Genomic DNA, 15,186 nt, shown 5'->3' on the forward strand with positions numbered 1-15,186 from the left:
CACACACACACACACACACACACACAACTGTTCAAGGTTAAAGCCAGGCTAAAGAAATAACAAAATCATAAGTACATGCAGTGCATGATCCCTCAATGGATGCTGAATAGAAAAAAAAAAAAGTGTTATAGGAGTTACCTTTGGGAAGATTTCAGAAATCCAAAGTATTGTATTCAAGATTTATTTGAATCAATGGTAAATTTTCTGAGTGTTAATAGAAGTGTGGTTATATAGGAAGATATCCTTTTTTAGGAAATACATGCTGAAACATTTAGGGATGAAGTAATATATGCATATCTAATAGTCAAAAGGGTGAGATAATGAAGGATACAGAGCCAATGTGACAAAATGTTAATACTAGATGAATGTAAATGTATACAAGTATTTGTTATATTATTCTTTTGAAGTATCTGTAGGTTTGAAATTGTTCAAAATAAAAAACTGGTAAGGAGGGAAATCCTGCATTATATACTTTTTCATATACTCAGCTGGGTGAGAGGCAGTAGGCAATCATTCACTGCCCGAGGAAACTGGGCTCTGGAGGCTAGCAACTTGACAGAGTCCATTTTCCTGCAGTTCATGAGGGGTACAGCAGGAGCTCTCAGGGAACAAGAGGATTCTCCAAAACTTACACCATCATGCCACAGGAAATCTAGAAAAGCAGGAAATCAAAGCTATTACATTATTTCCTCACTCTTCACTAAGGCCATCAGAGAAGTACAGACTCAACAAATGCCCACAACAAAGCAGAATGCAGCTGCTGTGCACACAGAGCACCAAGTATTAAAGTCACAATGCATCCACCTTGCCACAGAGCATCAAAAACTTTACAGCCTGTAAACAAGTGACCCTGGCAAGTCATATGACAGTACTCACGTGGTCAAATAAATATGTCTGAAATATATGCAGTCTTTACTCCTTGCCAGATAAACTAGTTCTCAGCTGCAATAAGGCAGAAGAAATCTACAAGGATTAATCACTGGCATTTCCTGCACTAGCTTCAAAGAAACTGGCCCTTAAATAGGACAGAAAGAGCAGGTGACACAGTTGCCAACAGGGGCCTCAACACAGGAGCAGGCTGTGCAATAAAGCCCTCTTTCCCTTCTACAGCCACAAGATTCTATCAAGTGACCCCTTGTTAGGGCGACTGACTACCCAATAGCCAACCCTTATCCTTGGTTCTCTCCTGCTCTCAATGACCTCGCTCTTTTTTACATAGCTCCTCTCCCAGTCTACCGGAAGGAATAGTCAAAACTATTTCCCCCAAACTTCCATTAACTGTAGTAAGATCTATAGTACCATAACATGGAGCTTGTTTCTCACACCTACAATGTTCAGGGTTTTTTGTTTTTGTTTTTTTTTTTCTTTTTCTGGTACTGGGGATTAAACCCAGGGAGTTTACCACTGAGCTACATCCCCAGACCTTTTATTGCAACAGATTCTTGATAAATTGCCCAGGCTACCTTGGAACTTGCAATCCTCCTGCCTCAGCCTCTCCAGAAGCTGGGGTGTCACCAAGCCTAGCCCACGTTTAGGATTTTACCAAAGACTCAAAATGAAGACATATAAGGCCTGCTTGTCAAACTATGGAATTAAACTACAAAGAACAGAAAATACATGCTTTTAGATGTTACCTGACAAAAATAGCTTAGCAAGTTTGATGTTACCAAAAACAACAAGAAAAAATTTAATAGAAGTAAATGTAAAGTTCTGTGTTTGGCATTAAAAAATAAAATAGAAATGGTAGAGACTAATTCACTTGTTACTATTAAAATGGCTGCCTTACCAGGCACAGTAATGCACAACTGTAATCCTAGCACCTCAGGAGGCTGAGGCAGGAGAATTGCAAGGTTGAAACTGGCCTCAGCCACTTAGTGAGACCTTGTCTCAAAATAAAAAGGACTAGGGATGTAGCTCACTAATAGATCACTTGCCTCACATGTGAGAGTTCCTGGGTTTGATCTCCAATACTGCAAAAAATATATATATATTTTAAATGTTTGAGACTGGGGTTGTGTCTCAGTGGTAGAGCACTTGCCTAGCATGTGTGGGGCCCTGGGTTCGATCCTCAGCACCACATAAAAATAAATAAATAAAGGTATTGTGTCCATCTACAACTAAAAAAAAAAAAAAAGTATATATATATAAAAATAAAAGTTTAAGGTTGCCGGGCATGGTGGTGCATGCCTGTAATCCGAGCAGCTTGAGAGGCTGAGACAGGAGGATCATGAGTTCAAAGTTCAAAGCCAGTCTCAGCAATTTAGCAAAGCCCTAAGCAATTCAGTGAGACCCTGTGTCTAAATAAAATACAAAATAGGGCTGGGGATGTGGCTCAGTGGTTGAGTACCCCTGAGTTCAATTCCCAGTACCAAAAAAAAAAATGTTTAAGGCTAGGCATGGAGGTGCATACCTTTAATTCTAGTGACTCAGGAAGCTGAGGCAGGAGGAACACAAGTTCAAAGCCAGCCTCAGCAACTTCATGAGACCTTATCTCAAAAGAAAAAAATTAAAAAGTGGGGTGGGGATGTAGCTCAGTGATAGAGTATGTCTGGGTTCTATCCCCAGTACCACCACCGGGGGAAAAAAAAAAAAAAATTTAAATAAAAACATAATGGCTGCCTGCCAGTAGGGGAAAGGCATCTATGGTGAGGGTATTACTCGGTATACTCTCAATGAAACACAAATCTGACAGAAGAGCTATCCATGCAGACTATTACCAATGCAGTCTCAAGTTATTTAGCAGAAGGTGACACACAGTGCCCCCACTTCTGAAGAGCAAAGTGAAAGTAAATGCAGAGGAAAAATGCCAATAACCATGCTAAAGGGTCTGGAAGGAGTATGTCATGCTGAACACAGGACAGAATATAAATAGTTAGGGAGGGAGGAGGGGACATAAAACTTTCAAATATATGCATGCCTGTAGTGCAGATGAGGAGAAAGACTTGAGTCCCTCACAAGAAGATAAAACCAGCAGGGCATGGTGGCACAAACCTGTAATCCCAGAGACTCAAGAGGCTGAGACAGGAGGATTGCAAGTTCAAAGCCACCCTCTGTAATTTAGCAAGGCTCTAAGGAACTTAGCAAGACCCTGTCTCAAAATAAACTAAAAAAGAAAAGAAAAACACAGAATTTATGATTGAAAGTTATAGGGAAATAGACTGTGGCCTGTCAAAGGGAAGACTTTTCACCATATTGTAGAAGTTAAGAATGTAGAATATGGGCTGGGCGCAGTGGCACATGCTTGTAATCCCAGCAGCGCGCAAGAAGCTGAGGCAGGAGGATCCCAAATTCAAAGCCAGCCTCAGCAATTTCATGAGGCCCTCAGCAACTTAGTGAGACCCTGTCTCAAAATATAAAAAGGGCTGGGGATATAGCTCAGTTGTTAAGTGCCCATGGGTTCAATCCCCGGTACCAAAAAAAAAAAAGAGAGAGAGAGAAATGTGGGATATGTAATTCAGAAGGCTTGGACTAGGACACCAATGGCACCATCTACAAACTGTGTGGCTTTAAGTAAATGACCTAATCTATCTTTTTCTCAGTTTTCTTCCCTATAAAAAGGAACAATAATCATAATAGAATTTGCCACTTTGAGTTTTGGGAAGTAGTTCATATAAAGTGCTTAAAACAATGTCTCGGGCTGTTGATGTAGCTCAGTTGGTAGAGTGCCTGCCTCACATGCACAAGGCCCTGGGTTCAATCCCCAGCACCTCCAAAAATAAAAAATAAAAAACTGTCTCATTCTTAGTATATACTGAAAAAAATGTTAGCTATATTATTAACTGTTGGTATTATCAATTAGATAACCTGAAAACCTTTCTACTAAATATGCCTGAAAATGCTTAGAAAAATAAAGAAACATTCTCTTAGACTGTGCCAGTTATTAAATTCTTGTGTCTCATTTCCACCCCTATTCCATTAGGCTCTGCTCTGTGATGCTGGGGTTTGGACTCCACCAACTCCATTTCACTCTTACCAGCTGGATCCCTGTTAAGTTCTGTCAACAGGGGGTGCTGAAGGGAAAATGGAGAGCAAAGGCTATCTGGGACTTCCTCCTTCCTGTCACCAGCTGTTTCTTGAGGACAACATTTGTTCCACCCAGTTTTTTTTAAATATCTAGACCCAGCCTCATTATGCCCTTCAGAGGCACCTGAATCAGCTGGGCAGGGTGCCGCAGTCTGGCTGGGCACAGAATAACCGAGCCACCACGAGGCACTTGTAGGTTCAAACAGGAACTACTTTATTGCCTGAACTCTCACCCGCACTCCACGCGCTTCCCAGGAACTCTCACCCTCCACCGGGCTCTGCGCAAACTCCACGGGAACCCCGGGAACCCCGCGAGAACTCAAAGGGAACTCAAAAGTAGCGGGCACCCGAGGCAGCAGGAGCCGCCCTATTGCTGGACAGCAAGGGTCTATATACAACTGAATACACAGCCTATTTCAATCCAGCATCATCCAGTCACAGCAATTATACACAGATTAACTTAATTATCATCATCTTAATGGCTCGCTGGCGTCACCTCTCAACCACTCCTTCTGGCAATGCCAGGCGCCATCCTGACTCGGCTGTGGCTCTCAACATTTCCCCCCTTCTGTTTAATTAAACAACAAGCATGTGGCTTAGGGACCATGCCTGTCTTAGGTTGTCCAGTACTACATATGGTCCTTACCTGTCATCAGATGAGCTGACCTCAAGGCGTCAGCCTCCTGTCTTAGGTTGGTACCATTGCAATTGGATCTTACCCATCATTGACTACCAGCCCAGCATACAGCCATACTTGTGGATAGCCTTTGCACCAGTAGGGGGGTGACGTTCTTTGCCTCACCTCTGTTGGCCCCCAAATTTTAGCTGAACGACCATCACAAACAGAAGGGAGGAGAATACAAAAATGCCACAACACCAAGCCAATTGACGGCTCCTTTGGAAAAATTGTACCACTGATGACACCATCAGCAAAAATACCCCGGCACTACCACAAGTTGATGCACCAACAGATAGTTCACAATGCATACAAGTGATACATAGTCCAGGCAAGTTCTGCAAGCAGTTCAAAGCAGAGAAATCTATTAATATGTCCATTCCCTCCCAAAGTAAATCGACTCCTTGATTGAGCATCATTTGTTGAGTTACATTATTTATTGATGTATCAGTTTATACAGTTTGTTGTGATAGCTACCGCAGAAGCTGTAGTTTGGTTTTATCTTTGTCTTCACCGGCACTGAGATGAAGATAGGAATTCTGGCAATGATGGCTAAAAAAAAAATTATGTAACATTCCAGCAGGCACTAAAAGAAAGCAATTTTCTAAATAATTTAGTATCCTGAATAGAATTAGATATAATGAAAAGGAAAGGTGAAAGTAAACAAACAGATCTGTTAACCTTCTATTTTGTTCACATTTTAAAACAATCCTCAACAGATGTTTACCCAATTTAAATTAAACCATTTAAATCATGTGAATAATAAAAAATATTTGGATCCATTTTTTCATGAGCACTCCTCATATATGATATATGAACATACGCACATACAGACATACAACACAAAACACAAGTGTGCACAAATAATACAATACATACAACACATAACATAATAGTAAAGGCCTTGTAGCTTTTCACAGGTGAAATCTCCATTGCAATGTTTAAAAACTCCAGTCAAAAAATAGAACTGATCAGAAAAACATTAACCTAGGTCTGCATGAGCTCAAAATATAAAATAGAACTTCATGATGTGGGAAAGGGCAATAATAAAATAGATATTGAAAAAAGCATCCTGGTTTCATTAGCCTCCAGGTGTGGAAGAACCACTGTCGCATATGTAAGGATAGCCAAACTGGAGTTCTGGATATCAGCTGTTCTGGATTTGAGCCAAATCATCTTCTTTTTGGTCTGTAGAAATCGTTTTAGTTAATCTCTCTGAAATCCAAATCGGCTGCTGTTCTCCCTGTGGAAACACACAAACAGACCCCCGACTCCAGACAATCACTGGGTCAGGACCTTTCCATTGTCCTGTTAGAATATCCTTGGGCTTATGTACATTTTTTGGACACATGTGCCTTTCTGCAGCACTAAGCCCTGATGAATCCAAATTTAAAAAGTTTAGAGTAAAAAGGGTTGTTTTAAGTTTATCTTTGGGGGATATATACCCCTTCCCAATTCCCTCTTTTTGCTTTAATAAGTACATTTTAATAGTTTGATGAGCTCTTTCAACTATGCCTTGTCCCTGTGGATTTTATGGGATTCCTGTTATATGAGTAATGCCAAATGATGAGCAAAATTGCTTAAAAGAGGTAGAAGTATAGCCAGGGCCATTATCTGTTTTTAACTGTTTTGGAACGCCCACAGTGGCAAAATTTTGTAAGCAATGAGCTATAATATCTTTAGTTTTTTTCTCCAGCATGAAGGGAGCCCATCAAAAATCCAGAAGAAGTATCAACTGTAACATGCAAATATTTTAATTTTCCAAATTCTGGCAAGTGTGTGACATCCATCTGCCAAATATGGTTAGGTATCAGTCCTCTAGGATTGACTCCAAGATTAACTTGTGGTAAAAATCACACAATTTTGACATTGTTTTATTATTTGTCTAGCTTGTTCCTTAGTTATTTTAAAACACTTTTTTAAAGTATTTGCATTGACATGGAAGGATTTATGAAAATTGTAGCTTCTTCTAGTGTAGAAAAAAACATGTATGTCATGTGTAGCTTTATCTGCTAAATCATTGCCCAAACTAAGGGCTCCTGGCAAACCTGTATGTGCCCTGATATGTCCTATAAAGAAGGGATCTTTTCTGTCCCAGATTAGACTTTGTATAGTAGAAAACAAAGAGAAAACAGTAGAGGAAGGGGAAATCCTACCAGCATCTTCAAGGGATACTATAGCATTAACTATATACTGACTATCAGAAAATAAATTAAATACAGAATCTTTAAACATCATAAAATCTTGTAATACTGCATTAAGCTCTACCTTTTGAGCTGATTGTTTGGGTATTAAAAATGTAAAAGTTTGATCATGGGTAACTACTGCTGCTGAACCATTATTTGACCCATCAGTGAATATATTTGGAGCATTCATGATAGGTATTTTTCTTGTCATTTTTAGAAAAACTACAGGATGCGAAGACCAAAAGGACAACAAAGGATTAGACAGTAAGTGGTTATCAAATGTAACATTAGATTTACACATGATTATTGCCCAAGTATTTAACTCATTAGCTAACTCATCAATTTGATCCATAGTATATGGAGTAATAATTTTATTGGAAGAAATTCCAAACACTCCCTTTGCTGCTTTTATTCCTTTGAGTATTAATTGTCCTACAGCCTCAGGATACCTAGTAAGAATAGTGTTAGGAGAATAAGATAAATGTATCCATAATAATGGACCTTCTTGCCAAAATACTCCTGTAGGAATATTTTTTGTTGGTAGTACAATAAATAATAAAGGCAAACTTATATCAATTCTATCCAAATGCATATTTTCCATATATGTTTCAATGATTTTTAATGTCTTTCTTGCTTCAGGCGTTAACATGCAGGGTGAATTAACATGCGGGGTGAATTTGGATCTGATAGAACGTTTAGGATATCAAATAAAGGTCCCAACTCTCCTGTTGGTATGCCTAGATAAGGCCTTATCCAATTTATATCTCCTAATAACTTTTGAAAGTCATTAAGTGATTTGAGTAGATCTACTCATATTTGAATTTTTGGTGGACGGACCATGGTTGAGGATAATAGAACTCCTAAATAATTAATTGGAAACTTTAATTTTACTTTATCTATTGCTATCTCTAGATTATAATATTTTAATAAATTTGTAAGTGTGGCATAACATTTTAGCAATGTGTTTTTATCTTTGTGTGCTAATAATACATCGTCCATATACTGAGATATTTATAGTTCAGGATCTGGATTTCTAAGTAGCTGGATTGCTTTGTTAACATAAATTTGACACATAGTTGGGCTGTTAGCCATCCCTTGAGGGAGTACTTTCCATTCATATCTCTGATCAGGACCTTCATGATTCAACGCAGGGACAATAAATGCAAAACGTGGACTATCCTCAGGATGAATTGGAATTGAAAAAAAAAATCTTTAATATCTATAACTAAAACATACCAGGGTTTGGCAAAGCAGACAATTGAGGAATCCCCGATTGAGCAGGTCCCATAATAACCATCTCATTATTAATGGCTCTTAAATCTTGCAATAATCTCCATTTACCAGATTTCTTTTTGATGACAAAAATGGGAGTATTATGGGGAGATACAGAAGGTTGTATATGTCCCTCCACTAATTGTTGTTTGACCAGGTCATGGGCTGCTTGTATCTTTTCTTTAGTCAGGGGCCACTGAGGAAACCATACTGGCCTTTCTGATTTCCAAGTAATTTTTATTATCTCAGTGACCCCTCCTGAAAACCCAATCCATGTCTGTCTGTTCCTTGATCTATTTGTATTGGTGCTATACCTTGTTCTTGTTCTCCTAATCTTTTTCCTTTCCTAAAACCTTGTCTAGCCATAATAGTGGGCGCATTTGGATTGATTTTATTTGTTAATGTCAAACCTAATTGATCTAGGACATCTCGTCCCCACAAATTTATAGGAAGATGATCCAATACATATGGCTGTATAGTTCCTTCACATCCTTCAGGATCCTTCCAATCTAATACCATTGCACTTCTATGGGGATTAGTTGCCACTCCTAGGCCTCGAAGCGTTTGAGTGGCTTGTTGTAACGGCCAATGTTTTGGCCATTCTTGATGAGAGATGATGCTAAGGTCTGCACCTGTATCCAGCAGCCCATTAAATTCATGTTCTTAAATATTTAGTTTTAGCATGAGGCGAGAATCTAAATTTAAAGCAAGCATAGCCCAATCTACACCTGTGGAGCCTAATCCCCTGGAACCCCTTTCTATACTACGGCTGGAAAATTTATCATGTAGGCTGGGTATTATTAATAACTGTGCTATTCTATCTCCTGGTGAAATTACTGATATACCCCTTGGAGAACTGGCTATAATTTTTATTTCACCTTCATAATCAGGATCAATTACCCCAGGACTTATCATAAGTCCTTTTAGAGTAGAAGAACTACGTCCCAATAATAAGCCTACTGTTCCTTGGGGAAGAGGTCCTTTTACCCCTGTGGGAATGATTTGAACTCCCATCTCTGGAGTTAGTACTGCTCTGGCCGAGGCGCAGATGTCCAATCCTGTGCTCCCTCTGGTTTGTCTAATGAGGTATCTAATGGATAATGTGTCCTGGGCACTACCTTGATGGTGTTGCTGGGTTCCTCCAATGCCCCGCATATTTGTGGTCATGGGCCCAGGAGCATTGGGCCCCCCTGTCCGTTTTTTGGCAATGGAGCCCGATGCTTTTCTCCACGATATCGTGAGTAAACACCTCGTCCTTGCCCGCTTTTTGATAATGGAGTACCCTGTATGGTGGTTTGAGAACGGCATTCATTAGCCCAATGTCTCCCTCTATGGCATTGTGGGCAAATACCCGGTATTCTACCTCTTTGATACCTAGTTTTGTTAAACCCTCCTCCTATGGGGCAACTCCTTTTAAAAATGTCCTGTTTGTTCACAATTGTAGCATGTTTTTGGCCTGGCATTTAAAGCCTGTTGTACTGCAGAGGCCAAGACTTGCCCCTGTTCATTAATGTCTCTACATAATTTAATATATGTGTTTAAATCTTCATGTTTCCATGGTCTAATGGCCTCCTTGCACCATCAATTTGCTTGTTCATAGGCTAGCTGTTTAATTAATGGCATTGCTTGTTTTGTATCCCCAAAAACTCTGGTAGCTGTTTGAATAAGCCTATCTACAAATTTAGCGTAAGGTTCATTAGCTCCTTGTATTACCTTAGATAATTGACCTTGTAAATGTCCATGTCCTTGTAAAGTCTTCCATGCCCTAACCGCATCTGCAGCAATTTGTGAGTATATGGCAGGATCATATCCAATTTGTTGCTGCTGAACCTCATAAGGTCCCTTTCCTAACAACATATCTAGATTTCTCTGAGGATAACCGGCTGCTGCATTTCGCCTAGCCGTCTCCGTGCAAAATTCCTGATTGGCAACCTTCCATAACAGATATTGTCCTCCATTTAGCACAGCTTTGCACATACTAGTCCAATCTGCTGGCGTCGTGTCCAAGTTGGTAATGGATTCGACCATACTTACAGTGAAGGGTGCTTGGGGACCATAGGTTGTTACAGCCTCTTTCAGCTGCTTCACTGTTTTGAAATCTAAAGCACGGTGAATTCTATGCCCTCCTGCCTGCTCAAATACAGGGCATGCTAATCTTTGAGGTCCTGTCTCAGGATCCCATCTATCAACTATGGGGGTTGGGGGCCCCCAGCATATGTTGTCTCCATAGGTGGAGCTATTGGTTGGACACTTACACCCTCTGGTGATAGAAAGGTGTTAGTAGCAGCCTCCTGTTGTAACTTTTCCCCTGATAGCTCTTCCTCCTTTAAATTTTCTTCCTCTGTCTGACTAGCTCGAGAGACCTTCTCTTTTACTTGATCTAAAATGTCTTCTCCTGACTAAGCAAACAAGATTGTACCAACGTCCATAATGGTAATGTGCCAACTGGCAGAGTTCCTGGGCTTTCCTTTTTTATCCTTTTTAAATCTTCACCATGATGGTTCCATTGTGATATATTTAATAACCCCTTTTTAATGAACCATGGGCTACATTTTTGTATTTTATCAATGTATGCCCTAACTGTTCTTGATTTTACTGGGGTGCCTCCTTCCTCTAACAATTTACTTAACACTCTTTCGGTTTGTTTTTTACTAATTTTTAATTCCATATTTCTGCTATAAAAATAACGCAACCCAACAAGATAACACAAAACAAAACCGAAGCAAAACGGAACAAAAAATCGTTGTATCAGTTTTTCCATTTTCTTGACCTGTGCATTTGTGGTCTATCTCTATCTCTTCCTCAGGGGCGAACAACTTCAAACCTTGAGCCAACCATTTTCCCCAGTTTGCCTGAGAAAGTTCTAGGGACAGGCAGCTTGAAACAAAACAAGAACACATTGTTTTTTGAAATGGTCACCCATTCTCTCCCTCAGGGGCGAGCAATTTCACTTACCCCCAAGCTTCAGGCATCCCCCGCACGGGCCACCAAATGCCACAGTCTGGCTGGGCACAAAATAACTGAGCCGCCAGGAGGCACTTGTAGGTTCAAACAGGAACTACTTTATTGCCCGAACTCTCACCCGCACTCCACGCATGCTTCCCAGGAACTCTCTCACCCACCACCGGGCTCCGCACAAACTCCACGGGAACCCCGCGAGAACTCAGCTTAATTTAATTATCATCATCTTAATGGCTCACTGGCGTCACCTCTCACCACTCCTTCTGGCAAAGCCAGGCGCCATCCCGACTCGGCTGTGGCTCTCAACACAGGGCTCCACTGAGTCTGACTCCTAGATCCTCCAGTTAGCTCCCAAGAAACCAGCAGCACTAGGCAACACCCTTTCCTCAGAGAATCTGGGTATAGCTCCTCCAAATCCCTCCAGACTTCACTTCTAGGTTCTGATAACCTCAACCTTCTTGCCTTTTCTTTTTTATCCTGAATGAGGAAGCTATTTAATGCAATTATATCAAAGCTGCTATTAAAGTCTCTTTTTGTCTTTTCACCCTCCCAACAAAAGTTCAAAACTATTTCATTTATTGAGCTCACCATATTAAGAGATGGTTAAATTGGGAGCACAGACCTGTACAGTGGCACACCCCTGTAATCCCTGCCATTTGAGAGGCTGTAACAGTATGAACACAAATTTGAGGCCAGTCTGAGCAGCTTAGCAAGACTATCTCAAAATAATATTTTAAAAAGGTTGACGCCAGGTGTGGTGCCTCACGCCTATAATCCCAGCCACCCAGGAGGCTGAAGCAGGACAACCACAATTTCAAAGTCAGCCTCTGCAAATTTAGCAAGTCCCTAAGCAATTCAGTGAAAACTTGTCTCAAAATAAAAAAGAAAAGGAAGGGGGAAAAGAAAAAAAAAAGGCTGGGTTTTTTGGGTTCAATCGCTGATTAGGGGGTGGGGGGAGGTGAGGATGTAACTCAGTAGTAGATTGCTTACCCTAACATGTGCAAGCCCTTGGGTTCAATTCCCAGTATCACAAAAAACAAAACAACAACAACAAAAAAAAAAAGAAAGAAATTGAAGCATAGTAAAAAATTGTAAGCATAATTCTCAAAAAATAACAACAAAAATCCTGAAATTACATTTTTAAAGTGCTAAGAAAAAATAATTAGAAACAGAACACAGCTAAACAATCAAAAATGAAGATAAAACAAAGATGTTTTCCAATAAAGTGTTTATCATTAATATATCCTTACTAAAGTAAACACCTAAAGGATGTATACATCTATTCAACAAAAAGAAAAGAATAAACTGCAAGAAAGATTGGTAACAGCAAATACATATGGGTAAAATGAAATAATCACTAACAGCACAAAACAATTATTAATTAGAATTATTCAAGGTGAAGATGTATCTTAGTGGTAGAGTCCTTGCTAAGCATGCACAAGGCTCTGCATTCCCTCCTCAGCATTACAAAAAAAAAAATCACTCAACATTAATACAGATTTCTTTGGAACAGTCTCATTCTCAGAAGTGCTCATTTTGATTCTGATCAACACTTTTTGATATGTGTAGTATACAGAAGGTAAGAAGCTGAGTTGGCCCCAATACATTCTGACCAATGGCTTTGATCAATTGGGCACAGCCATCAAAATAGCTCCTGATCAGCTGTATTTAGCCATGTGAAGCTGGGCTTTGCCACCTCGCCCCACCCAGCCCCATCCTAACACTTCTAGAACTCAAGTCTTAGTTCAAGGCATTCTTCCCACTTCCATATTCCACAAGTCAAAAAAATAACATTCTAAATAGATTTTCTTTCTTTTTCTTTTGGGTACTGGGGATTAAACCAGGGGTGCTTTACCACTCAGCTATACCCCAAGTTTGTTTGTTTGTTTTTAAGACAGGGTTTTGTTAAATTGCTGAGGCTGGCCTGGAACTTGAGATCCTCTTGCCTCAGCCTCCCAAGTCACTAGGATTACAGTGGCCACCATGCTGAGCTCTAAATATGTTTCTCAATGAGCTTTAAGGTAAGATCTTATAGCTTTGGGGGAGTACAACTTTTGGCTTTGGACTAAGATTCAGTCATTGCAATTAGTCATCATTTTCTTGAATTTGTACCAAAAGAGTGCTTTGTGTTTTTTCCTCTAAAGGAGAAGATACCACACAGGAACAGAGGGAGGGAACACATAAACCCACTGAAAGCTTCCTCATATTATCTGAATGCTTGCCTGGGTTCCTGTATATTCACAGGGGTAAAGATCTCCAATCTAGCAGGGGATCATTAACTCCAGGCCAGCCTCAGCAATTTAGTGAAACCCTGTCTCAAATTAAAAATAAAAAGGAGTGGGGAAAACAAAACAAAACAAAAAAAGGAGTGGGGATACAACATAATGGAAAAGCATTCCTGGATTCAATTTCTAGTAACTCCCCCATAGCCCCCAGGAAAAAAAGTTCCTGGGGTGGGATTCTGGCTCAGCGATAGAGCGCTCGTCTATCACGAGCGGGACCCGGGTTCGATCCTCAGCACCACATAAAAATAAAATGCATTATGTTGTGTCCATCTACACCAGAAAATAAATATTAAAAAAAAAAAAAAAGTTCCTGCCCATCACAGAGTAGTAACACACCTGAGAACCCAGAACTTTGGAAACAAAGAACCAGGTAAAAGACCCAGGAGAAAGGTAAGTGTTTATTTAACCAAGTAAAAGTTATTACATTTTCAGAAGACAGTGCCATTCCAAGAAAGAGGATAGGTTGGGCTGGGGTTGTGGCTCAGTGATAAAGCGCTCCTGCACATGTGCGACCCTGGATTCAATCCTCAGCACCACATAATTAATAAATAAATAGATAGATAGAATGAAGTTGTTGTGTCCCACTACAACTAAAAAATAAATTTAAAAAAAAAATAGACAGAATAGCTTAACACTAAGGTTCAAAATTCACTAAAGGAAGAGGGGAAAGCCAGGCTCCTACTGCCTTTCATCCCCCCAAAACACATCATTCCAAGGCACACATTAATGGCCCTGACATGCTCAAATCTTACATAGCCATCAGGATACAATGTCCAAAAAAAAACAGTCTCTCATTGTCTAGAGGAGCCAACAAACACACAAAGAGACTAACAATACCAAATGACAAGCACTACCTCAGAGGTAAGCAAAAGAGGGTATGGTACGCACAGGAGGCAACAACTCAGATTCTCTCCCACCCACGACTTTCACACATTTAGAGGTCTTAAATTTGAATTCTCCAAAGTGCTAGCATGAAACACCTTTCCTGATTTGAACCTCACAACAACCCAGGAAGTAGGTAAGATCATAATTGACACCATATGAAAAATGAGACTCTAAATAAATCACCTAGTCAAGACAACACGCACCCGGACCTAGTCCCTTCCCCAGTTCTAATTTATGCCCAACCCTCAAAATCCCAACTGGAGCCAAACTCGCACTAGCTATGTAATACTGGACAAATTAAACATTATATACCTCAAGGTCCCCACCTGTAATAAACTAAGTATAACAAGGTTTCTAGACAAATTGTTAAAAATATGATTCTTATAAAGGGTGCAACACAATGCTAGAAACGCAGTGGGCGCTCAGGCAATGTTTAGTGGTACTGTTGTTGACAATAACAGGCGAGGACTTTCCGTTACAGGACCCCTCGATTACAGTCCTTTCAGGAACTTGCACTACCCGCCATCCCGGTCGCCCTCAGACAAAATCCCACGGACACGCCCCCAAACAGGCCCTCCCCCTTAGGCCCTCCCACAGCTTCCCTCCCACAAGCCTTACCCCCGATTGACTGTCCCCTTTTAGACTCGGTCACCAAGAAGGGCTTCCGCTCGCACCGACCTCTCCAGCACCCCTTTAGGCCTGGGCATCCCTGCGGGCGCCCAGGCCACACACGAGCAGTGGGCCCGCGCCGGTTACCTGGCCGCGACTCCCGCTCCGCGCCACGCGCTCCCCGCGGTCGCCGCTCGCCGCGGACTCGCGCCAGCAGTGGCAGTACACAATTAGTTTAAACTATGGCCCCGCCCCTTCGCGCCGCCCTCTGATTGGCCCCTGTCAGCTG

General features: G+C 40.8%; 1 protein-coding gene across 1 annotated transcript in view; it reads right to left on the minus strand.

The window, feature by feature from the left end:
• Numa1 (nuclear mitotic apparatus protein 1) overlaps positions 1-15,119 on the minus strand; it is an 80,251-nt gene extending 65,132 nt beyond the window's left edge. The window contains exon 1 of the mRNA XM_071616444.1: positions 15,045-15,119. The gene's annotated coding sequence lies outside the window, so the exon portion shown is untranslated. The remainder of the gene's footprint in view (positions 1-15,044) is intronic.
• Positions 15,120-15,186: the final 67 nt, after the last annotated feature.

The sequence above is a fragment of the Marmota flaviventris genome, chromosome 9 (assembly GCF_047511675.1).
Source record: "Marmota flaviventris isolate mMarFla1 chromosome 9, mMarFla1.hap1, whole genome shotgun sequence".
In the NCBI taxonomy this organism is placed as follows: domain Eukaryota; kingdom Metazoa; phylum Chordata; class Mammalia; order Rodentia; family Sciuridae; genus Marmota; species Marmota flaviventris.